The sequence below is a fragment of the Molossus molossus genome, unplaced genomic scaffold (genome assembly GCF_014108415.1).
Source record: "Molossus molossus isolate mMolMol1 unplaced genomic scaffold, mMolMol1.p scaffold_m16_p_19, whole genome shotgun sequence".
NCBI lineage: Eukaryota > Metazoa > Chordata > Mammalia > Chiroptera > Molossidae > Molossus > Molossus molossus.
Genome location: NW_023425354.1, coordinates 47,457,174 through 47,481,950, shown reverse-complemented (window position 1 = coordinate 47,481,950; position 24,777 = coordinate 47,457,174). Strand labels below are relative to the sequence as shown.

Here is a 24,777-nt window from a genome sequence, read left to right as displayed (position 1 = left end):
GTTGTAAACTTTTATTACAAATTAAAAATGAGGTTCTTGAAAATCTCAGCTTGACCAGATATGAAACAATTCAAAAATCTTTGAAAGTGAATTGAGAAAAAGTCAGCTTGAAAAAAGCAACCACATTTGTCATTACACAAAAGACATATCTTTAGGTAAAAATAACAAAAGCCACATGCAATATAGATAAGGCAGACAGTTCTAGATAGCTGGTCAACAGGCACAAAGCAAGCACGTAAGAACTACAGTTCCAACCTTTTGTTCCTTTGGTATTGCTAGAATCTCATACTCATTTGTTCTTGTTGAATGCCTAAACTTGGTGATAGTAGAGATGGCAAGTCGGCATTTACTCAGCCCCTGGAGTAAATGCCTGCTCAGCTTCTGGAGGGGACAGATTCTCAGCTGGTGAATCTACTACTGCTTTGGTCTCTTTGCCATTTTGTGCTTTAGGGTTTTCTGGGCAATGCATCGGTCATTGAAGTTGCACTGGTAGCAGTGTTGAGGAGGCTGCTGACCTGGGGTGTCATCTCCTTGATATTCTTTATCTTCTTCATTGCCATCTTCTGTAGGCTGTCATTTGGGAGGAGGGCCCTAGAAGAATTATGGTCAATAGCTCCTGAACATGTCCTGTGTCACTAGTCTACCTTGTTCTCCTGAACCCTGGTTGTCAGGACCCTCCATTACTTCTCCCTGCAAAGGAGGGTTGGAATACTGTGGTGTCTGCCCATAGGGTTTTCACATGTAGTAAGGTGGGAGCTGTCGCTTGCGGTTGAACCTGTTCCGCGGAGCCCGGCCTTTGGGAGCACCCTCTGATCTCCCATGCTTTCCCTCACTCTCACTGTTCTGGCTATTCTGGGGGTAACTGCCTGGAGGACCCCTTAAGACCCTATTCTTGATGGCCTATTAAAAACTGACCCCATCTCTCATCACTGCTATATTTTCCTCCACAACACTTGTCACCTGTGATATTACATATTTTTTACTCATTTATTGTATCTGTCACCCACCAGAATGTAAGTTCTATGAGGGCAGGACTTCTTTTGTCTGTTCAGAGTCCTCACTGCCCTCAGTCTGCTGAACCTAGGGTGAGTGTTGGGAACAATAATCCTGTGTACCAGCTCTTTAAAAATAAGTGGCCCTGCCCAGCCGGTGTGGCTCAGTTGTTGAGCATTGACCCGTTCACCAAGAGGTCGCAGGTTCGATTCCCGGTCAGGGCACATGCCCAGGTTGTGGGCCAAATCCCCCGTGGGGGACATGCAGGAGGTGGCCAATCAATGTTGTCTCCCATTGATGTTTCTATCTCTCCCTCTCTCTTCATTCCTCTCTCTGTAAAATCAATAAAGAAAAAAAGAAAGTGTCCCTGTCTCTGGGTGTTTTAGATCTCTGGCTGCTTATAGCCCTGTAGCTGGTTGCTGCTCTGGCTGCCTGGGAAGGCATGCCCTGCCTGGTGTCTAGGCTTCTCTTCATTTCTGGGGGAGCACTCCTCACCCTTGGCCTGCTGCTCCTGGGTGCTGGGCCAGGGCTTGTTGCATTTGTACCCTTCCTACCAGTCTTGAGGAGGTTTCTGCCCTTCCTTGTTTAAAAGTATCCTCTTCACCAGGCTTCAGCTGCTATTTCAGGGTGACTATTCCGCAACCGATGTTAGTTCCAGTTAAATTCTGGGAGTATATGAGAAAAATAACCACCTACTCTACCACCATCTTTCAATTCCCTCTCCAATGGTTCTTGTGGGAACGGAATGGTTAACATGCAGCAGGTGCCTGCACAATCCTGATCACAGATGTGATGCTCAATAAAAGCTTGTTCCTGTCCCCAGCTCCTCCTGTCCCAATCTGACCAGGAACCCTAGATTCTCTTCCCTCCTTTTAGGTAAGTGAGGAGAGCTAGGCCAGAGCTGGGGGACCTTGGCAGCTGAGGCCCCAGAGGAAGTTCAGATGCCAGGGAGTCAGGTCATGATTGAGTAAGAGCAGAGAAAAAGCTCCTCTGGACCTGGGTATGCAGTGGTGGAGACACTATCACTTCTGGGAATTTCTGATGCAGTAAGTGAAAGGGGGTGTGGGGCAAAGGAGAAACAAGAGACTGCACCTGTGGAAACTTATGCGCGGCATCCCTCTACCAAATGGCAGCAATTAGAAAGTCAAGGGAGCTCAATAGAAGTTAAAAGGATCAGACACACCCTGGAGGAGGAGAGTGAAGCTGACCTCGTACATAACTTCTTCATTCATGCAATCTCTGCTTGTGTTCCGATAATTATTTGAAGCTCAAAGTTGAGGAAACAGGAGACTCCAGATCATAGACTCCTGGGCTTTCAGACACAGAGACCAACAGAACTCTAGTCACTTCTATGACTCCTCCCTCGCTCACCACTTCCTGATTCTTCAGCATTTCATTTTATCCAACTTGACTCATTGCTGCACAGCAAACCCTCCAGACTGCACAGGTAACTGGGCTGGGGATGCAGGTGAGACAAAGGGAACAGAGTGCAAGTTAGAAAAAGCAGGGAGACGTACTGTGGACCTCAAGTTGTACTGAATCATAAGAGATATAAAAAGGCAGATGAAGATTTAATGACCAAATGGAGATTTTAGACTACTCACTTAGCTGGATTCAGGTTGAAGTATGGTAGCCAAACCTCAGTCACAAACTAAGACTCACACTCAGACCCATCTGTAGCCCATTTCCAGCCCTAAACTCATCCCCGGCCTAGCTGCAGCCCCAACCTCAATACAAACACCAGCCTCAACCCAACACTCTTCAATTACCAACATCAGCACCAAGTTTAGGCTCTACTTCATCCATGGCATCAACATGACTATTGACCCCAGTCCTTGGAGGAGATGCAACCTTAATTGCAGCTCAGTGTTAGACTCATCCTAGTAATACATTCAGCTCCAACTTGACCTTCACCTTCAATCCTACAATCAACCCAAAGCCAGCCCAAAGACCAATCCTGACCCCACTTCCAACCTCTGCTACTGCTAACCCAGGCCCATTTCCATTCCTATCCATAATCCCTTGCTCATCCTCAACCTGAATTTCTTCTCTTACCTTAATTTCAGCCCTGACCTCAGTTCCAACCTAGTCTCAGCCTCCCCTGTCTCCCAGCTCCAGCTCCAGCCTGGTCACTTGCCCTGCCTCTGTTTCAGCTCTGACAGCCTCAGAGTTGGTCCAAGCATGTCAATAAAGTATGAAGCCTCCAGTCCTTGGAGAGTGAGAAGAAAACTAGGGGATTAGAAATGGTAAGAAGAAAGGAGAAAGGATATCTCCTAAAATACCTTCTTAATATTTTTTGAAGGATTTCTGCTGTCAGGGCATATCTGCACCTCTAGCATGTGCACAGCTGGGAACACCCACTCTGAGGGGGTCAAGATCCAGTCCCTAGGGGTGCCAGTATGAAGAGGATTCAAGTTTCCCAGGAAGACTGGATCAGGGCAGAGCAAAGCGGTCCTGGCTGCATATACTATGGGAAAGGGCACAAGCATTTGCACTAGGGGAATGAATAGTCATGCAAACTCTCTTGTCCTACCCTAGAATATAGGGAGCTAGGCCCACTGTGGTCCTCCATGATCCTGTTTTTCTGAGGACCCTGAATCCTCTTCATACAGGAACCACCAGGGGCTGGGGCCTGACACCCTCAGAGCGGGGAACCCCAGTAGTGCACGTGATAGAGGTGCAGATATGCCATGACAGCAGAAATTCTTCTAAACGTATTAAGAGGGTATTTTAAGGTATCCTTTCTCCTTTCTTCTTATTTCTAATACTCTGGCTTTTTTTCTCACTCTTAAAACACTGGAGGTCTTCATACTTCATTGACATGCTTGGATCAACACTGAGGTTGCCAGAGTTGAAACAGAGGCAGGGCCAGTGACCAGGCTGGGGCTGGAGTTGGGGGACAGGAGAGGCTGAGACTAGGTTGGAGCTGAGTTCAGGTCTAGAACTGATATAAGAGAAAAGGTTCAGGTTGAGAATAAGCCAGGGGTTGAGGATAAAATGGGGAATGGGCCAGGGTTGGCAGCAGGGGTGGGAAGTGGGGTCAGGATTGGTCATTGGACTGTGGTAAGGGTGAGTTGGGATTGAAGGTGAAGGTCAAGTTGGAGCTGAATGTATTACTAGGACTGGGTCTAACACTGGGTCTGCTAATGAGGTGGTATCTCCTCCTAGGACCATGTTGATGCCATGGATTGAGTGGGCCTAAGCTTGGCACTGAGGTTGAAAATAGAAGAGAGTTGAGGGTCAACTTTAGGTTGGGGCTAGTGATAAGATTCATGTTGACTCTGAGGTTGAAACTGTGGTTGGGGGTTAAAGGAAGAGCTGGTGTTTGTATTGGGATTAGGGATGTAGCTAGGCTGGGGATGAGTTTAGGGGTGTAGCTAGGCTGAAATTGGGCTAGAGATGGGGCTGAGTTTGTGACTGATGTTTGGGTGCCATACTTTAATTCAAATCTAGCAAAGTGAATAGAGTCTAAAATCTCCACTGGGTCATTAAATCTCCATATGCTTTGCTAATTTTTAAAAAATAATTTTTAATTTTTTTTATTGTTGTTGTTTACAAACACACTGGAGAATCATGCAAGAGAGAGATGAAGGGAGAGAGATAGAAACATCTATAGGCTGCCTCCTGCATGCCCTCTACTGGGGCTTGAGCCTGCAACCTGGGCACGTGCCCTGACCAGAAATTGAACCAGGACCTCAGTCCATGCTCAATTCACTGAACCTCACTGACTGGGCTCCATCTGCCTTTTTATATCTCTTCTACTCAGTCCAACTTGAGGTCCACAGTGCCTACTCCCTGCTTTCTCTAACTCCTTTCCTATCCTCTTTGTCTTATCAGCATCCCCAGCTCAGTTACCTGTGTAGTCAGAGGCTGTGATTCTTGCATTTGCTGTGCAACATTGAGTAGAGTTGGATAAAATTGAATCCTAGAGAGTGGGGTAGAGGTGAAGAAGAGAGGAATCATGTATGTGACTGGAGTCCTGCTGGTCTCTCTGTCTGAAAGCTCAGAAGTCTATGAGCTGGGGTCCTATGTTTCCTTGACTTTGAGCAGTAAACGATAATCAGAATACAGGCAGAGATTGTGTGTTTGGGGGTTAAATACCAGGGTGTGTCTCCTTCCTTTCTGCTCTTTTTAGTATTTCTGACTTCCTCATTTTTGTTATTTAGGAGATGTATCCTCTGCCCCACACTCCTTTCACTTCCTGCATCTGAATTTCCAAGAATTGTTGGTACCTCCTTCATTGCACACTCACATCTGCCCTTCTTCAGTCATGACCTGAGTTGCTGGTATCTCACCTTCCTCCGGGGTCTCAGTCACTAAGCTCCCCCAGCTCTTGCCTAGCTCTCCTCACTCCACTCAAAGGGAGTGACGAAGGTGAAGGAGAATAGGATTCCTGGCCAGATTGGGAGGGGAGGAGCTGGGGACAGTAACAAAATTTGTTGAGCATCAAAAATGTGATGGGCATTGTGCCAGACAGTTGCTGAAAATTCACTATTTAGTTCCTACCAGAATCATGGGAGGCACCTTGAATGATTAATATTATTGCAAAAGTAATTTTGACCTTGTGGACCAAGGACAAGGTCTCAGGGACCTCAAGGAGTTCATGGTCTACACTTTGAGAGCCTTTGTGTAAAATAACTAATATTTTATAATTATCTTTTGTTTAGCCATATTGACAAAATATTTTATTAGTTCTAGAAGTTGTTTTTTTTCATACCAGCTTCTTGCATTTTAAGGTGTCAATTATAGTGTCAACCATTAGAGAAAATTACAAAACACTTTATTTTATATATTCCTGCACGTATTATATTTTCTAACTTACACATATATTTTTAAGTCAGTTAAAATGCATTTAACTAATTAATGAGGGAGTCAATAGCATGGTAAAGCTGATAAAGGGGAAACTAAGATAGACAAAAATATTGATGGTAATAGAAAAAAAGATTGCTGGAATACAATTTCTAAGTTAGATGCAAAATTTACTTGCCTTACAAGGTAATAAACCTGTAATCTTTGGGTAACCTTTTCTATCAAACAGCAATAATTTTCATTGCTATTGGACAAAAATAATTTGCCTTGCTATCAGCTTTTTTATAGAGTTGTAACATATGCTAATCAATATTACATATAAGTTAAACAAAGGTATATTCCCCCTAAAGAGTTAGATAACTCTTGAGCGAGTCTCTTGGGTGATATTCTTGTATGACAGCTATAGACTTGAATTCACTGTTTTGCCTATCTCTAAGTTTTGGATAGTTTTTCTAAGAAGTCCCCCTTGTGATCATAAATAATCTCAAAACATTTTTCTTGATCACTGAAAATAGGTTGGCATTTTTCTGATTCATTTAAATAGGTGCAACATGAAGTAGCAGTGAACATAACAAGCTTCCTATAATGTGATCAGCAAATCCAGAGCCATGTGGTGTTAGACTACCAAAGTCTAGGGAAATCTTGTCTGTGGACAATTATAAAACTTAATTAAGTTGTGATACAATTGTAAATAAGGTTCAAGATGAATTACCTTTACTAAAACAATTCAACACATCCACTGGCACCTAATACTCAGATATTTACTTTCCTTTACATTTCTATCCACAAAGATAATGAGAAACTATTTGCCGTCATGTGGCAAGCATAGCAGTATACATTCACTGTCTCACTTAGGTCAAATCTTCTGCTCTCTGTCACTGTCAGCTCATTGACAGCTCTACTATTCTTTATCATATCGTCTAGAGGGCACAAGGGACTTTTATCACCTTGCTGTTGCACAAAATATCATGGCATTATATTATATTAGTAACATTTATACTAACTTGACCAGATGAGGAGTAAGGAGCAAGCACCTTTGATGTCTTAGTAAGACACATGTATGCTAGAGGAGAGGATAAATGCTGCTAACATTCCAGTGGTCTTGGGTATATCAGACTGCCCTTCAAAAGTTAGAACCAAGTTGCCACACTTACACTGCCTCTCAGAAGGAAAGAGGTAAGATGCTTTGAATGTCCTTGAGTTTCTGAGAAAAAATATATAGCACATGTGGGTTTGTTGCTCTGAACCATTAACTGAGTAACCTATAAGGCTACCCACGTTACAACAGGTCTAGAGCAAGAAAAGTCTTTGTATCAGATCCAGATTGAAAGGTAAGATTTTCCACTATTTAGGCCTTACAACTGAGCAGACCCAATAGTGTTGGAACTCTTTGTGGCAACTAAAGGTACTTTGTTGAGCCTCTGGCAAATCCCAGTGTGGGAATCACAGTGTAGAGCCCTAGGATTTAGGAATAAAATAGTACCCTCTTTTGTTTACTAGTTTTCTATTTGAAAAGCAGCTTTTGGGCTTGCTCCTAGGATCTGGTAGAGATTCAATACCAAACTACTTAACTTTAAGCAACCCCAACCTCCATCATGATTTAGGTTTTGTTTGATGATCAAAATCATAGAATTAAATGTTGCAATAAACTATAAAATAGAAAGGTTTCACACATACAAGATGAGTCCAGAGAGCACTATTACATTGGTAGGTGGCTGATATTTCCATTGCACCTATTCTTAATGTTTTGCTTCAGCTTCTTCAGTTCACCTCTAGGACCTCCTGGAGAGTTCCATATAACTAGTTAACAGAAGGGTAAAAACCACAGTCCTGATTTGAAGATGGCTTTTTTATTTATTTTTTTATTTTCACCCCAGGACATTTTCCCATTTTTTGTTCAGATAGAGTGGGAGGGGAAAGAGGGTGAGGGAGAGGGAGAGGGAGAGGGAGAAAGAAAGAAACATCCACGCGAAAGGGACACATCGAGTGGCCACCACCCATACAACCCAACCAGGGCCGGGGACAAACTTCAACCAAGGTACGTACCCTTAGCGGGAACCAAACCCGTGTCTCTCTGAACCGCAGGCCAATGCTCCAACCGCTGAGCCAAATCGGCTAGAGCTGAAGATGGCTTTTCAAGCTGTGCTGGACTAGCAACTATGCACAAATGTATGGCTGCTGCACTATTGCCTTATTTAGGGGAATTCTTCTTCATAGGCAGATCTTTGGGAAGTATATTTGGTTGTCTGTTTTAAGTGGAAGGAGATATGGCCTAAAGTATGAATCTGTACTAATTTATGGTTAGTGGTTTAATAAGTTCACTAGCTGGTCAGTGCCTTGAGAAGAACAAGATTGAAAAATTGTTGACTGTTTCGGGGCGAAGAGATATATGGCTGCAATCTCAGAATGGGCATAGAGAGTGAAGATATTTGTATTCCTTGTAAATGTCCACCAAAAGACAGCCACAGATGAAGTGGCTCTCAATAGCCAGGTGGATCACAGGAACATCCTGGAGGCTATGATGACAGGGTTTGCTGTGCAGCAATGAGTCAAGTTGGATACAATGAAAGAATGTTCCTCTGAAGAAAATAGTCATTGTTCCATTAAATTCACATCTAAGAATAACTGCTGTTCATTTTAGGCTTCTTATGCCACTGAACCAACAACAGGCAGAGAAGAGGGTTCTTATTCTGGTGGAAGAGATTAATCCCAATGACCAAGGGGAAAATGGGAGGCTGTTACATCATTGGACAAGGACTATTTCTGAAACTTAGAGGAGTTACTGGAGTGGCTTTAGTTCTTGTATGCCTGGTAATAATGGTCAGTAGCAAATAGTGGCAATTGGAGAAGATAGGAGCTCTAAGGGCTTGCGTTGTGTGAGAATGAAAGTTTGGTCAGCTCACCAAATGAAAAACAACCCTGATGAGCTGAAGTTCTAGCAGAGGCTAAAGGGATCATGGAAAAGAGAGTGAAAGAAACTATGTATATCATTTTACGTCTCATGACGAGCTACCGAAAGAGACAGTAGAACTGTATTTCATGTTAATCTCCCCCCCACCCCTGCTAACTTATATGAAATGTACTTGTCAAGGCTAACAGTCCATCTAGGTTCCAGCTCAAAGTATGACTGAATAATCATTACCACTTAATGATACACAAACCATTTGTGTTTACCCCTTGTTGTTGGGGACACAAGTTTCTTCAGCCAAGTGAAGAACTAGAATAAATGCTGAGTGGTGAAAGTAGGGGACTGTGCTGGTTATTTTTTGAGTCTCTCTCTGAAAACATTCTCCACTCTGTCCTACCCTGCCCAGGAAGCTGATCCCTATGGATGGCGTCATGACAACTCCCTTGGACACTTCCTTTTGGGGTCCTTCCAACTGAGGCAGGCACTGGTAGTTGCTCAGACGGCAGGAAAAGAGAGTCGTTGTGTATTGGTTCTCCTGCTCTCCTCTAGTGGTTATGGCTCTGGTGGAACTGGGTTCCAATGCTCCTTCCAGGGGGCCCTCTTTTATGCTCCAAAACCTCTTAGGGAGCCAATATCATGTCCCTTTCTCCTCTGCCTACCCCCTAGGTGTGGTATCAGCATTGCTGCTCCCTGTCACAGGAGGCTTCACCAACCTTCGTGTTCTCATTCCTAGTCACACTCTGTAAATGACCCTTCATTAAACTCTTTTCAGTTAAATCCTTTTGTGTTGCCGTCTGTATTTCGTTGGGACTGACAAAGCCTTTTTGAAGAAATGATCAATGTTTACCAAAGAACATGGGGAGAAAAAAAAGAATAAATCTCCATTAGGAAGTCAACAGGCTGTTCAAACTCAATATGTCCAAAACAAAGCTTATCTCCCCACCCCACCCACAGAACCAGACTCTCTTCCCCATCTCAATTAACTGGGACTCCATCCTTCTAGGTTCTCAAGCCCCAAACCTGAAATTATTCTTGACTGTCATTCTTTCAAACCCCTCATTTAACCCATTGGCAAATCCTGACAGCTCTACCTTTAAAATACATCCTGCATGTGGACACTTTTCCCCACTCCACTTTTATTACCCTGGCCAAGCCATCATGGCATCTCACCTGGAATTTTGCTGTCACCCTTGCCACCCTTCCTATGAGTCACAGCCCAGTAGGCAGAATCATCCTGTTATAATGTGAGATCACCATATGATTCCCATATCAAACTTTCCAAAGTCTTCCTGTTGGACTGAGATTAAAAGAAATTCCTTTCCAGTGGCCTTCAGTGCCCCATCTACTCCATATCCCTTGACCTTCCAAACTCATCTCTGCTCCTTTCCCTCTGCCCAGTCCACTCCAGCCGCACCAGCCTCCTTGCCATTCCCTGAACACAACAGTCATTTCCTTGCCTAAGAGAGAACAAATAAGATACTATACAGATGCCAAAATGAGTGCAATAGATCTTTGTTTCTGATATGGAGGGAAGTTTATGTTATAATGTTAATTTTAAAAAGGCAAGGTGCAGAAGATGATCCTATTTATATATAATGTATAAGCTACAATGTACTTGCTTTCCTTTTCCAGCTTTCAAGACACTCAAGTTTCCTCCTGTTGAAAAGAATGTGTAGGTGGACTCAAGGAAGCCCTCTTAGCAGGACTTACAGGGCTCACTGGTGGGAACAGAATCCCTTTTGTAAAAACAGTATGTGTGTAGAGAGCCCAGGCCAGGGTGGCGGGCAGCACTGAGCTTGAGCCCGGCTCTTTCCCTTATGAAAGTTGGAGCACATCACTCAATGAACCTTAGTACATCATTCAAAATGCCTCCCAAGATTCTTGTGGGAATTAAATGGTTAATGTATGGCAAGTGCTTGGCTCAATTCCAATTACAGATTTGATGATCAATGAAAGTTTGCTCCTATCCTCAGCTTCTCCCCTCCTGGTCCAGCCAGAAAATACTCTTCTCTGTCACCCTCTCTCCTCCTTCCCTATGGTCTCGAGTCCTTGGTTGACTTACTTCTGAGTGTAGGAGAGGCCAGACCTAGGCCACCTGATGGGTGAGCCATCGAATGAAGCTGGATCAGGGGTTCAGATTCTAGAAGCCCAGGTTTCATTGAGCAAGAGAAGAGAAATGGGTTCCTCTGGACCCGAGTCAAAAATAAATGGAGATAAACAATAATGGGGAATTCAGAGGCAGGAAGTGAAAAAGAATGTGGCAGAAGGAAACAACAGACTGTACCCTTGGGCCCTTCTGGTCCTGCTTCCCCTCCCAAATGGTAAAAATGAGGAAGTTGGGGAGCTGGAAAGAAGGGGAAAGGAGAAGAAACACACCCTGGAAGAGGGTTGGTAAGTGGGGCTCATCCTCCACTGCCACGTACATAACCCTTTTTCTGTGTTCCAACCCCATTCTAATTCACTGTCCACAGCCGGGAGCTGGGAGATCTCAGGGTATAGAATGCTGGGCCCTCCACACACAGACAGAAAGGATTCAGTCACTTGGGTGGAATCTCTGACTTTCTGGCCCTCCATTTAGAATTTCCTGACCCTGTACCTGTGCTGCACGAGGAAACCAGAAATCATGTTCTTCGATTCTTTGCAGGTAACTGGGCTGGGGAGGCAGGGAGGATATAAGGGAACAGAAGAGACTTTGTGTTTTAGGTGGAAATAAATGAGACTATAGATCACAGATTGAATTTCTAATTGGAGAAGATTGAGACTCTGTCTTTCTACTGACCTTTAGATCGTGTTCGACAGCCTGAGTGAGCACAGTGATAGCTCCAACTATTGCTTTGAACTCAGCTCCTGAACCCAACCTCCAGTTCCAATTTCAGTCCCAACTTTAGCAATAAGTTCATCAATAAATTCAAGCTCAGCTCCAAATGCAGTTCCAACCTGGCCCTGACCCCAACCTCAACCCCAAACTCAGCCCCGGACCGAACATGAGCCCTCTCAGCAATTTTTATTTATTAATTTGTTTTTGTTACAGATGTTTCTCATTTTTCCCTCATTGACACCCTCCTCCCCTCCCCCCACCCCATCCCCAGCTTTGTTGTCTATGTTCATTGGTCACGCATACATGCATGTAAGTTTTGTGGTTTACCTCTTCCCCCTAACCCACCCTCCTCTGAGGCTTGTCAGTCTATACCCCACCTTTATGTCTCTGGGTTAATTTTGTTCAGCAGTTTGTTTAGTTCATTATATTTCACAAATAAGTGAGATCATGTGATATTTGTCTTTCTCTGCTTGGCTTGTTTTGCTTAGCATATTCTCCAGGTCCTTTCATGCCATCTCAAAGGATAAGAGATCTTTCTTACAGCTGCATAGTATTCCATTGTGTACATGCATCACAACATTTTAATCCACTTATCTACTTATGGACACTTTGTTTCCAGATCTTAGCTATTGTAAATAGTGCTTCTATGAACATAGGGGTACATATATTCTATGAGGCATCACTTCACACCTGTCAGAATGGCCACCTTCAACAAATCATCAAACAAGTGTTGGCGAGGGTGTGGAGAAAAAGGGACTCTAGTACACTGCTGGTGGGAATGCAGACTGGTGCAGCCACTACAGAAAACACTATGGTGTTACCTCAAAAAGTTTTAAAAATTGAACTGCCATTTGAGCCAGTGATCCCACTTCTAGGAGTATACCCTAAGAAACCTGAAACACCAATCAAAAAGAATGTATGTACCTCTCAGCAATTTTAGCTTGAGACCTAATCTCATTTTCAGCTTCCAATACAAAACCTAATCCTATCCCATTTTAATTCTAACTTCAGCACCAATCCCATCCCAACCTTGGATCCAACTCCAATCCTGATCCCTGTTCCAACCTCAGCTGCAAACCCAGCCCCATCCCCATTTCTAGTCCCAACATCCAGGCTCAGTCTGCCCCTGACTTCATGTACTACCTTAGAATCAGTTCCAGATCCACCTCCAGGTCTCATCTCAGCCTCCTCCCAAAGGGACCTTAACACCTGCCTTGGCCAACCCCTTTCTGCCTCCGTCTCAGCTCTAACAGCCTCAGAGACCACTTTGGCCCAAGGATGTCAATGAATTATGAAAACCTGAAGTGCTCGGACAGTGAGAATAAATAGCGGTTTAGAAAAGATAAGAGTGCTTTGGCTGGGTGGCTCAGTTGGTTAAAGCATTATCCCCTACAATAAAGGGTCATGGATCTGATTCCCAGTCAGGGCACATACTAGGTTGTGGCTTGATCCCTTATCAGGGTACAACAAATTGATGTTTCTTTCTAACATTGATGTTTCTCTCCCCACTGCCTCAATAAAAATACAAAGACTAGAAGACAAGCAGAAGACCCCAGAAATAGGCCCATCCTTAAAAGTTGTGGGGGCCTCAGTTAGTTCCTCTTGAGCCCACCCCTCCTCACTTCTCTCCCCTGACTCAGTCCTGCCCCTTGAGGAGCCTGGAGGCACATGTGAGGACACCCCCCAGCACACAGTCCACACCCCATTCCCCTCACAACTGCTTCCTATAGCTGCCTTGCAGAGGGGCTCAGGGTGTGCACACCAGCAGCACAATCAGCCCAAGAAAACAGGCCCTCAAGGGGCAGAGTTTGAGGATGGTCCTGTTCTAAAACACATTGTGTCTCCCTATATGCATGAAGGGTTTATTGGTTCATGTCTCCACTGAGCTGCATCTCTGAGATCTGGTTTTGTTCCTTCCATGGCTAATGTTGATATTGAAAGTCAAACTTTTGGAATTCAAAAAATCTTTTCTCTTCTCCACAGCCTGGCTCTTGCAAATCTAGACTCACCTTGGCTTTTAGAATATTGATTCTGTTGTGAGTTTTGAAAATTCATTCAGAGATCCAGTGGAATCTTTTGTTTATGTGCATACCTGCTCCCAACACAGGGCAGAGACTGGGGAGAGCAGTCACTGCACCTGAATAGTGGGCAGGGCAGTAGTTACAGCAAGGTTCAATGCTGGGGACCTCATCTACTACAAATATTATTATTGCATGTTTTTCATGTAGCATCGTTCTGTACTCTTAGATTTTCTAACTGCATAAAGAATATTTTAAATAAAAAACAAATAAATGACATTAAAAATATCTAATTAAAAAATGTCACCAACTTGCATAAGGTCTGCAAATTTGGAATGAATGAGTCAAGTTGATGCTGTAATTGTCAATCCCCCAAAGCAAAGACGAAATTAAACAATTCTGGCCTGGTTGGGGTGTCACAGTGTCACAGGCACCACAAAGGGGAGGCTGTCCCAGCTCTGAAAAGTCAGAATGGTTGGGATGGAGTGGGTTAGATGAGGGTGTGCAATTGGTGACAGGTTCTAAATATTAAGAATATCAATAGGGAGCGCGGCTGGCAGGAAGGGATTGTGCGGTCCGCTGTCCCTGCCGCCCCGCAGGTTGGGAGGACTTTCCAGACCCAGGGTCCGGGATGGGGCAGGCCCGCTGCTACCGCCGCTGCGACTCTTCGTCCCCGCGATGCAGAGACGGGGTTTGATGGCCCGATGGTCAGCATTCTGCTGCCTGAGTACACACGGAGAGATGGCAAACTGAACTTGGCCTCGAGGCTGCCACACGACTTTGTTAGGCCAGATCTGGGTCCCGAGATGTATAATGCTTACGGTAAAGCATGCTACCTACTTTGCGGTCAAAGACGCAGCTGCTGTGCTGGAAGCCAGAGAACCAGCTCAGGCAAACCCCGAGGGTCCCGGGGACACCTTGACCCCTGCACACTGGACGTGAACACCGGCAGCTGTCCAAACCCTTCAGGCAGGTTCCTGTGGACTTTGAGATGCGTGATACCTCATCTTCTTTTGCAAACTGTACCTGATCACTGGCACCGTGTCCTGCTGGCTTGCTGGTGATTGTTTCATCAGGTCCAATTCCTCGTCTCCAGGTCCTGGAATACAATTTGAACTTGGAATTTCTTATGTTCGCAGTGTATGTCAGTTGAGAGATAAAGTTTTCTAATGTATCGGTCAAAAGGGAAGGTTTTTTTTAATGCCTGTATTAACAAGTAAAATAATGGATATTTTTGTGTGTAACAGAATTTTAATCCTTGGGGAATGGAAATGGCAGTGATTTTAATTTTATATATAGTGCTGCTTATTCAGTAGTAGTTAAAATTAAAGAAGAAGATACTCAACATCACTAAACTCCGGGGAAACACATATCAGAACCACAAAATATCACCCCTACTGTCAGAATGGCTGTTACCAACAAGACGAGAAGAAACAAGTGTTGACGAGGATGTGGAAGGAGGGAAGCCTTGTGCACTGTTGGTGGGAACGTAAATTGGTGCCGCTGCTGTGGAAAACAGTGTGGACGTTCCTCAGAAAACTGAAAGTAGAACCAGCGTACGACCCAGCAGTTTTACTTCTGGGTGTTTGAAGAAATCCAAATCACTAATTTGAAAAGATGTGTGTGTCCCTGTGTTTATTGCAGCAGTATTGACAACAGTGAAGATACGGAAGCAACCTAAGTGTCTATGGACAGACAAGTAGATAAAGAATATGCGGACATATATACTATGGAATATTATTCAGTCATAAAAAGGCATGAAACCTTGACATTTGCAACAATGCAAATGGTCTTCGAGGGCATGATGTTACGTAAAATGTCAGAGAAAGACAAATTCCTCTTGATTTTTCTTATATGTGGAATCTAAAAAACAAAACAACCTCATAGGTAGAACAGATTGGTGACTGCCAGGGGTGGGTGGTAAAAATGGGGGAAAATACAGTGTATTGCTGAGCAACACCAGAAAAGCTTATTGTTGGCTACAAACAAACACAAAAATTTTCTTTTTTAGAAAAGGAAACAGCCCGGCTGGTGTGGCTCGGTTGGTTGGGCTTTGTCCCATACACCAGGAGGTCAATGGTTCAGTTCCCAGTCAGGGCACATGTCCAGGTTGTGGGCTCAATCCCTTGTGGGGGGCGGTGTGCAGGAGGCGGCCAATCAGTGTTTCTCTGTCATCAGTGTTTCTCTCTAAAAATCAATAAAAATAAATTAAAAAAAAAAAAAAAGAGTATCAATAGCCAGAACGGAGTGCAGGGACTGGGAGGGAGCCCAACTAATCTGGCCCATCAGGAAGCCTGCACATTGAACATAAAGTGTCATTTTTACAAATTAAAACAACTATGACCACCCTGAATTTTCTTCTGTCTGGCAAGAATACATTTTATTTATTGTTATTTATTTTTTATTGTTGAAAGTGTTACGGATGTCCCCCTTTTTTCCCCATTGACGCCCTTCTTCCCACTCCCACTCCCCTCTTGCCTTCCCCAACTTAATGTCTGTATCGACTGACTGTGCATATATGCATATAAGTTCTTTGGTTTATCTCTTTCCACCCCTTCCAACTCCCATGTCTCTGAGGTCTGTTAGTCAGTTTCCTACTTCCATGATTCTGGATCTCTTTTGGTCGACAGCTTATTTTGTTCATTATGTTCCACAAATAAGTGAGATCATGTGGTACTTGTCTTTCTCTGACTAGCTTAGCATAATACTCTCCAGTTCCTTCCATTACCTCTCAGAGGGTAAGAGATCTCTCTTTCTTACAGCTGCACAGTATTCCATTGTGTAAATGTACCACAGCTTTTTTATCCACTCATCGACTGATGGGCATGTGGGCTGTTTCCAGATCTTAGCTATTGTAAATAGCATTGCTATGAATGTAGGGGTGCATATATTCTCCTTGATTGGTGTTTCAGGCTTCTTAGGATATATCGCAAGAAGTAGGATCACTGGATCAAATGGCAGTTCCATTTTTAATTTTTTGAGGAAACCATATTGTTTTCCATAGAGGCTGCACCAGTCTGCATTCCCACCAGCAGTGTACTAGAGTCCCCTTTTCTCCATATCCTTGCCAGCACTTGTTGTTTGATGACTTGTTGATGGCTGCCATTCTGGCAGATGTGAGGCGATATCTTAGAGTCATTTTAATTTTCATCTATCTGATAATTAGAGATGTTGAGCATTGCTTCATATGTCTCTTGGCCATTTGTATGTCCTGTTTGGAGAGGTGTCTATTCAGCTCCTCTGCCCTCCTTTTGTTGAGTTGTATGAGTATTCTATATGTTTTGGATATTAACCCTTTATCTGATATATCATTGGCAAATATGTTCTCCCAGAGAGTGGGTTCCCTTTTCATTTTGATGCTGGTTTCTTTTGCCGTGCAGAAGCTTTTTAGTTTGACATAGTCCTATTTATTGATTTTTCCCTTTGTTTCTCTTGTCCTATTCCTACATTTTCTTCTAGGATTTTTATGGTTTCACAGGTTACATTTAACTCTTTTATCCACTTTGAGTTTATTCTTGTGTATGACTTATGTTGGTGGTCTAGTTTAATTTTTTTTGCATGTAGCTGTCCAGTTTTCCCTGTTCCATTTATTGAAGAGACTGTCTTTTCTCCATTGTACGCTCTTGCCTCCTTTGTCAAGTATTAATTGTGCAAACTGTCTTGGGTCGATATCTGGGTTCTCTGTTCTATTCCATTGGTCTATATGTCTGTTCTTGTGCCAGTACCAGGCTGTTTTTATTACGATGGCTTTGTAGTATAACTTGATATCTGGTACTGTGGTGCCTCCCACTTTGTTCTTCTTTTCCAAGATTGCTGTGGCTATTTGGGGTCTTTTATGGTTCCATATAAACTTTTGGAGTATTTTTTCTGGATCTGTGAAATATGCTGTTGGAACTTTAATAAGGATTGCATTGAATCTGTAGATTGCTTTGGATAGTATGGACATTTTAATAATGTTGATTTTTCCAATCCATGAACGTGGTATATGTTTCTACTTTTTTATATCTTACTCTATTTCTATTTTCAATGTCCTGTAGTTTTCTGAGAACAGGTCTTTTACCTCCTTGGTTAAGATTATTCCTTGGTATCTTAATTTTTTGTTGCAATGGTAAATAGCATTGTTTTCTTTGTTTCCCTTTCTGAGTGTTCATTATTGGTGTATAAGAATGCCATTAATTTCTAGATGTTAATTTTGTATCCTGCTACTTTGCCAAATTCATTTATTAAACTTAGTAGTTTTTCGATGGAGTCTTTAGGGTTTTTTTATGTACAATATCATGTCATCTTTGAATAATGACAGTTTCACTTTCTCCTTTCTAATTTGGATCCTTTTTACTTCTTCTTCTTGTCTAATTGCTGTGGCTAAGACTTCCAGTACTATGTTAAATAAGAGTGGTGAAAGTGGGCATCCCTGTCCTGTTTCTGTTCTTAAGGAAAATGCTTTTAGATTTTACCCATTGAGTATGATGTTGGCTATAGGTTTTGCATATAAGACCTTTATTATGTTGAGATATGATCCTTCTAGTCCCACTTTGCTGAGCACTTTTTATCAGAAATGGGTGTTGGATTTTGTCAAATGTTTTTTAAGAGTCTATTGATATGAATGTATGGTTTTTATCTTTCATGTTGTTTATGTGAAGTATCATATTTATTGATCTGTGAATATTGTACCAGCCTTGCATCCCTGGGATGAATCCCACTCGGTCATGGTTAAAAAGTTTTTTAATGTATTGCTGGATCCAATTTGCTAATATTTTGTTAAGGATTTTGGCATCTAGGTTTATCAGGGATATTAGCCTATAATTTTATTTCTTTGTAGTGTCTTTATCTGGTTTTGGGATTAGGATTATGCTGGCCTCATAAAACTAGTTTGGAAATCTTCTTTCTTCCTAAATTTTTTGAAATAATTTGAGAAGAATGGGTGTTACTTCTTTGAATGTTTGGTAAAACTCCCCTGTGAAGTCGTCTGGGCTCAGGCTTTTGTTTTCTGGGAGTTTATTGATTACACCTTCAATTTCCTTAGTTGTTATTGGTCTGTTCAAGTTTTCTATCTCTTCCTGGTTCAGTTTGGGGAGAATGTGTGATTCTAGAAACTTGTCCATTTCACCTAGATTGTCCAATTTGTTTGTGTATAGTTGTTGATAGTATTTTTTAATAATCTTTTCTTTTTCTGTGGTGTCAGTTGATACTTCTCCTATTTGTTTCTGGTTTTGTTTATTTGGGTCCTCTCTCTTTGTTTCCTGGTGAGTCTGGTTAAAGGTCCATCAATCTTGTTGATCTTTTCAAAGAACCAGCCCTTTATTTCTTTGGTCTTTTGAATTTTTTTTTTTTTTTTAGTTTCTATGTAATTTATTTCTGCCCTGACATTACTATTTCTCTTCTACTTGCTCTGAGTTTTTCTTTTTGTTTACTTTCTAATTCTTTAAGTTGTAAGGTTAGATAGTCTATTAAAAATTATTCTTGTTTCTTGAGGTTTAGAACAGTAGTGCTATAAATTTCCTCTCAGGACTACTTTCGCTGCATCCCATAGATTTTGTGTTGTTGTGTGTTCATTTTCATTGATTTCCAGGAAGGTTTTTTTTTTTTTTTTGGTTGTTGAAGTTTTTTATTTCTTTCTCGATCTCCTTGGTAGCTCATTCATTGTTTAATAACATGCTATTTAGCCTCCATGTGTTTGAATATTCTTTAGTGTTTTTATTGTAATTAATTTCTAGTTTTATGCTATTGTGATCTGAGAAGATGCTTGATATAATTACAATATTCTTGAACTTATAGAGATTTAGTTTGTACCCTAGCATGTGGTCTATCTTTGAAAATGTTCCATGTGCACTTGAGAAAAATGTGAATTCTGTGGTTTTGGGGTTTAATTCTCTGTAGATATCTATTAAATCTATTTGATTTAGTGCATCATTTAGAGTCTCAGTTTCCTGGTTAATTTTTTGTCTAGAGGATCTATCCAGTGATGTCAGTGGGGTGTTGAAGTCCCCTGCTATGATTGTATTGCTTTTGCTCTCTCCTTTGAAGCTCTCCAGAAGTTGTAAAATATGTTTTGGTGTTCCTATACTGGGTGCTTATATGTTTACCAGGGTTATATCTTCCTGTTGGATAGATCCTTTCAATATTATGTAGTGGCCCTCTTTGTTTCTAGTTATGGCCTTCATTTTGAAGTCTATTTTTATCAGATATGAGTATTGCAACCCCAGCTTTTTTTCCTTTCCATTTGCTTGGAAAAATTTTTTCCATCCCTTCACTTTCAACCTGTGTGAGTCTCTTGTTGTAAGGTGGGTCTCTTGTAAACAACATATGTATGAGTCATGTTTTTTTATCCCTTCTGAAACTCCTATGATGCAGATGCTGTTACATTTCATATCTCACAGCTCTCTCAAACTGTCCTCCTGTTTTTTAATTTTTTTTTTCTTTTTGGTTCTCTGATTGGGTGATTTTTTCCTACCCTGTTTTCTAATTCATTGATCTGGTCCTCAGCTTCCTCTAATCTGCTTGTGATTCCTTCCAACGTGTTCTTTATTTTTATTTCTTTATTAATTGATTTTAGAGAGAGATGAAGGGAGAGGGAGAGAGAGACAGAGACATTGATGAGAGAGAACATCAATTGGCCACCTCCTGCATGCTCCCCACTGGGGATTTGGCCCACAACCTGGGCATGTGCCTTGACCGGGAATTGAACCAGTGACCTCTTGGTGCATGGGTTGGTGCTCAACCACTGAGCCACACTGGCCAGGCCCAATGTACTCTTTATTTTTGCTGTGTCATTCTTAATTTCTTGGTGGTTATTTTCATTTCCAATTGGTTGATTTTCATTGTTTCTATGTCTTTACTCATGCTGTTGAACTTCCTATTGATCATGACTCTGAACTCCACCTCTGATAACTTGCTTAACTGCATTTCATTTATTTCTTCTTCTGTAGCATTCTCTTGTTCTTTCATTTGGGATTTGTTTTTTGTTTTACCATTTTGGCTGTCTCAGTAGGTTTTGGAGCCTGCCACATTTTCCCTGTGATTGTCAGTATTCTGCTAATTGTGGCTCTCTCTACAGTCAGGGTTTGGATAAGTATGGAAGGGACCATGTTAAACACTATTGTCTAGTCTTACTTTCCTGGGTAGAGTCACAGGCCAAGCAAAGATTCAATTGTCCTAGAGCTTTTGCCTGCAGGCTGACTATTAGTCTCAGTTACTTAGTGAGCCTCAGATTGTAGCCCTCAGCTAAGTGAAAAATCCCTCAGGTGGACAGGAAAAGAGGATTTTCAGCACGTGGGGCAATTGCTTTCTTCTAGGTTAAAGTTGCTTTGAGAAGAAAGTTGTTTCTGCAGTGTGGATTATTGTCTCAGTGCAGGGGTCCAGGCCTCAGCCTTCACAGCTCAGTCCCCAGAGCCATGACCCCCAACACTGAGAGCCAGGTCCAAAGCTCAAACCTTTCAGAGACTCTTCTCTGCCTACTGGCTTGCTGGTAGTATTTGGCTGTTAATGAGCCTCAGGTTGCATTTCTCGGGGTTGGGTGATGTTACATTCCCGAGGGAGGAACAGTTGCTTCTCCTCCAGGCTACAGCTGCTCTGGGGAGGGGATCTTTGAGGAAAATGACTACAGTCCTGTAGAGGAGTGACTCAGCATAGGGCTCCTGATTGCCTCCTTCTCAGCTCTCTCCCCAGTGCCATTAACCCCTGACTGTCCTCACACTGTTCCAGTCCAGTCTGCCCTCCCTCTGCTGGAGCCCAAGGTGAATGGCTGTAGCGGCAATTTAGTGCACTGGCCCTTCAGGAAAGTGCTGGTGTTCCCTGCACCTCTCCATGCTGGACAAAACCTTTGCTCTGGTGATTTTTCTTAGCCAGGTGTTATGTGAGTGTCTTTCCCTGTTTCTCCACTCGGTGCTGGGGAGCTGGCCTGGGGTTTTAACTCCAAACTTCTCAGAGGGAACTGCTCACAGCTAAGACAGCCCTCAGCTGCTGCCTATGGGCACCCAGCCAGTCCTCTTGTGCCTCCACAGCTCCTACTAGTCTCAATTTGGGGTCTTCTTTACGTCCCTGGTTATAAGGGCTCTCTCCTGCTGCTCTTCAGTTGGTCTTTCCAGATGAATTGTCTTTATTTTAGTTGTAATTCCAGTTTGGTCCTGAGAGATGGTCTGTGTTCACTCTGCCACCATTGTTCTCTCCCAAGAATATATTTTAAATGAAGATTGTTCCTTAATTTTAGAAAATTTCCCATGATGGGTCTCTTATACTGGCAAACCATTTGTTATTCAAAATTATACCAGACACTCTTCTGAAAAAAAAATTGGTTCAAAGGAGATAAAACTGCTCTTGGGAGATCATGTAAAGTTTTCTAAGTTACTTCTGGAAATGAAGACTCTTAGGTAAGGAGAGGATGGGATGGAGAAAGGAATGGTGTGACACTTGTTTGTTTTCATTAGTTAGAACCTGCCCTAGAGTCCTATATTAGATAAGCTTTTTTTTATTATAAACTTCAGGAGATCTCTGAATTTAGGTAATGCAAAAAAACCCATTCCGTGTACAGGGTATCTCACACAGTCATGTACTCTAAAAAGACATGTTGAAGTTCTTACCCCCTGTACTTGTGAATGTCACCTTCTGAAAATGGGATAGTTGCAGATATAATTAGTTGAGGTCATATTAGAGTAGGGTGGGCCTTTCATCCAATATGACTAGGGTCCATATGAGAGGAGACACAGACACACAGGGGAGAAAGCCATGTGACCATGGAGACAGACTGGAGTGCTACTGCTGCAAACCAAGGAATGTCAAGGATTGCCTAACAAACACTGGAAGCTAGGGAGATGCAAGGAGGGGTTCTCCCCTACAGGTTTCAGAGGACGCATAGCCTCTTGATTCCAGACTTCTAGCTTCCATAATTCTAAGACAATACATTTCTGTTGCTTTTGTGGAATCCATTAAGGCAGCCTTGGAAAGCTAATATGTGACTCAAGGGCAGGGAAGTGGCTGAAACCCTGAGACAGACTGGAAAGGGGAGCTGAAACCCCGAGGGTCCTTTTCCTCTCTTCACCATCTGCTTTATCTTTCTTACTGTAGATCATCATTCTTTGCTCTTTGGCCAACACTCTCCTTGATCATTTCCAGTTTTTTTCTATGCAGGTCTGGGACAGCAACTCATCTAGGGTGGTCCCTTCTCCCCTTGACTACCAAAGGCTAAATTATGATTGGTTTAAACCTATTAGGGATGCCCACTCTCTTTTGTTGTATTGGTTTAGGGGAAGACATGTGACTCTTTTGGTCAATAACACTTGAGGCTCTGGAAACCTGTTGGTGCTTCTGTGAAATATTTTCTTCCCAGATGAAAGGAGAAAGATAGCTAAAGGAGGAACCCTACTTGTTGCCTTCTTGCTGCAGATGTTTCCTTGTTGAGGACATGATATTTGGAGCAGTGGAAGCTGTCTCATGTCTATGAAGGGAAGACCAAGAGTATGGAGTCTATTCAACTGCTGTGGTAGTGGGGAGTTGATGTAGTATGACCCTTTGGGGAAAGACAGAGAGCTGAGTACTTTGAGGACCCAATACTGGCTTAATGCTATGCACTGACTACGATATTCTGCACATCCTGCTTCTCATCTGAAATGAAAATATATAGAGTTACTCTACTTGTAGTTTTGGGAGAAAGGGGAAAAGAATCTGAACAGAATCTGAACAAAATGTATGAATCATTGGTTGGGAAGAAAGACAAATGCCTCTAGTCATGCCCCCAGAATCATTAGAATTTGAAATGTCAGAATGAGTCATAGCTGGTCATGTTTTACAAGTGAAAAAGCAATTCCATTGTGTATCATTATTTTAGTAGTGCATGATTACTTCATGGGAGTGGATGGAAACAGTCATTTGCCATTAAATAGAATTGTTTCAGGCCTGGCCAATGTGGCTCAGTGGTTGAGTATTGACCCAGGTCACAGGTTCAATTCCCAGCCAGGGCATACAGGAAGTGGTCAATCGATGTTCTCTCTCATTGATGTTTCTATCTCTCTCTCCCTCTTCCTTCCTCTCTCTCTAAAATCAATAAAATCAATCAATCAATCAATCAATCAATCAATAGAATGGTTTCAGAATGAGAAAATAAAGCCATTAAATAAATCAGGATAAGCATTGTACAACCCTCCTGACTCCATCAGTTATCCAGGGGCTTTTTGTACTGCCTGAGAAAAAGAGGCAAGATACTGTCCCTTCTGTACATAGGCATAGCCACTACTGCCTACAATTAGCCAGTTCAGAAAGTAACACCTAAACTCTCCAGTTTCATACCTTGACCATTGTGAACTGCAACTAGGAATGGAGTGATTCTGTTCTCGAAGATCATAAGTAACAGAATGCTTATTATAAACTAGACTGCCTTAGACATCTGTAAGAAACTGTATAGATGGCATTTGCAAAATAGACTAAAAATAATCATTCCCTTCTGTTAACAAAACTTTGTTGAGCTATGTTCTTCTGAAGTTTTCATCAGGTTCTGTTGATCCAGTAGATGGACATCAGTGAATAGGAAATACCCTAACTTGCATTACACTTCTCTGCCATCTGACCACTCATGTTAATCCTGAGACCTTTACCAGTTCACTGACCACCAATTGGAGCCAATCCTGAGATGGATGTAGGTCTACACTTTTCAAAATAAAGGACTGGGACTAACTCCCTCTTGCCTTTGCTGTTCTCATTCCACCACTGCTCTTCAGGCTTTCCCTGAAGATTCTCAGGGTATCTCCTTGCTTAAGACAAGCTCTTCATTACACTCATTAAAGTCAGAGGGGTTGGGTCACACATCCTCTGGCTCTTCCTGCCTGAGAATTACCCCATTTTCCTGCCTGGCCCTGGAATTTGGTTCTATCTACTTTGTACTGTCCATATAGTGCATTTTGTAGAATTCCAATAAAGTAGGCAATTATTCAAACTCCTGATCTTCTGTCTTGAATCTGAGGGGACTCAACCCAGCTACTTCACTCCTCTGAGTGAAAGTCACCTACCTTGGCCATCTCTACACCAAAATTACCATGTGCAGCCCCACTAGCCCCAGGACCCACCGCACAGTGGACCAGCTCAGGCGTCAGCCTCACTATTGTGTCTGAAATGGTGGTGGCAGCAGCAGGTACTCTTCACTGGAGATCTCTCTAGTGTGTGTGTTTTTTTTTTATCCTCACCCGAGGACTCTTTTCATTTTTTGTACAGATAGAGTGGGAGGGAGAGAGAAAGGAAGAGAGAGG

At 42.5% G+C, this 24,777-nt stretch overlaps 1 pseudogene; it reads right to left on the bottom strand.

Annotated features, from left to right (window-relative positions):
- Positions 1-346: 346 nt before the first annotated feature.
- LOC118634884 lies at positions 347-24,549 on the bottom strand (annotated as a pseudogene).
- Between the last annotated feature and the right edge of the window lie 228 nt (positions 24,550-24,777).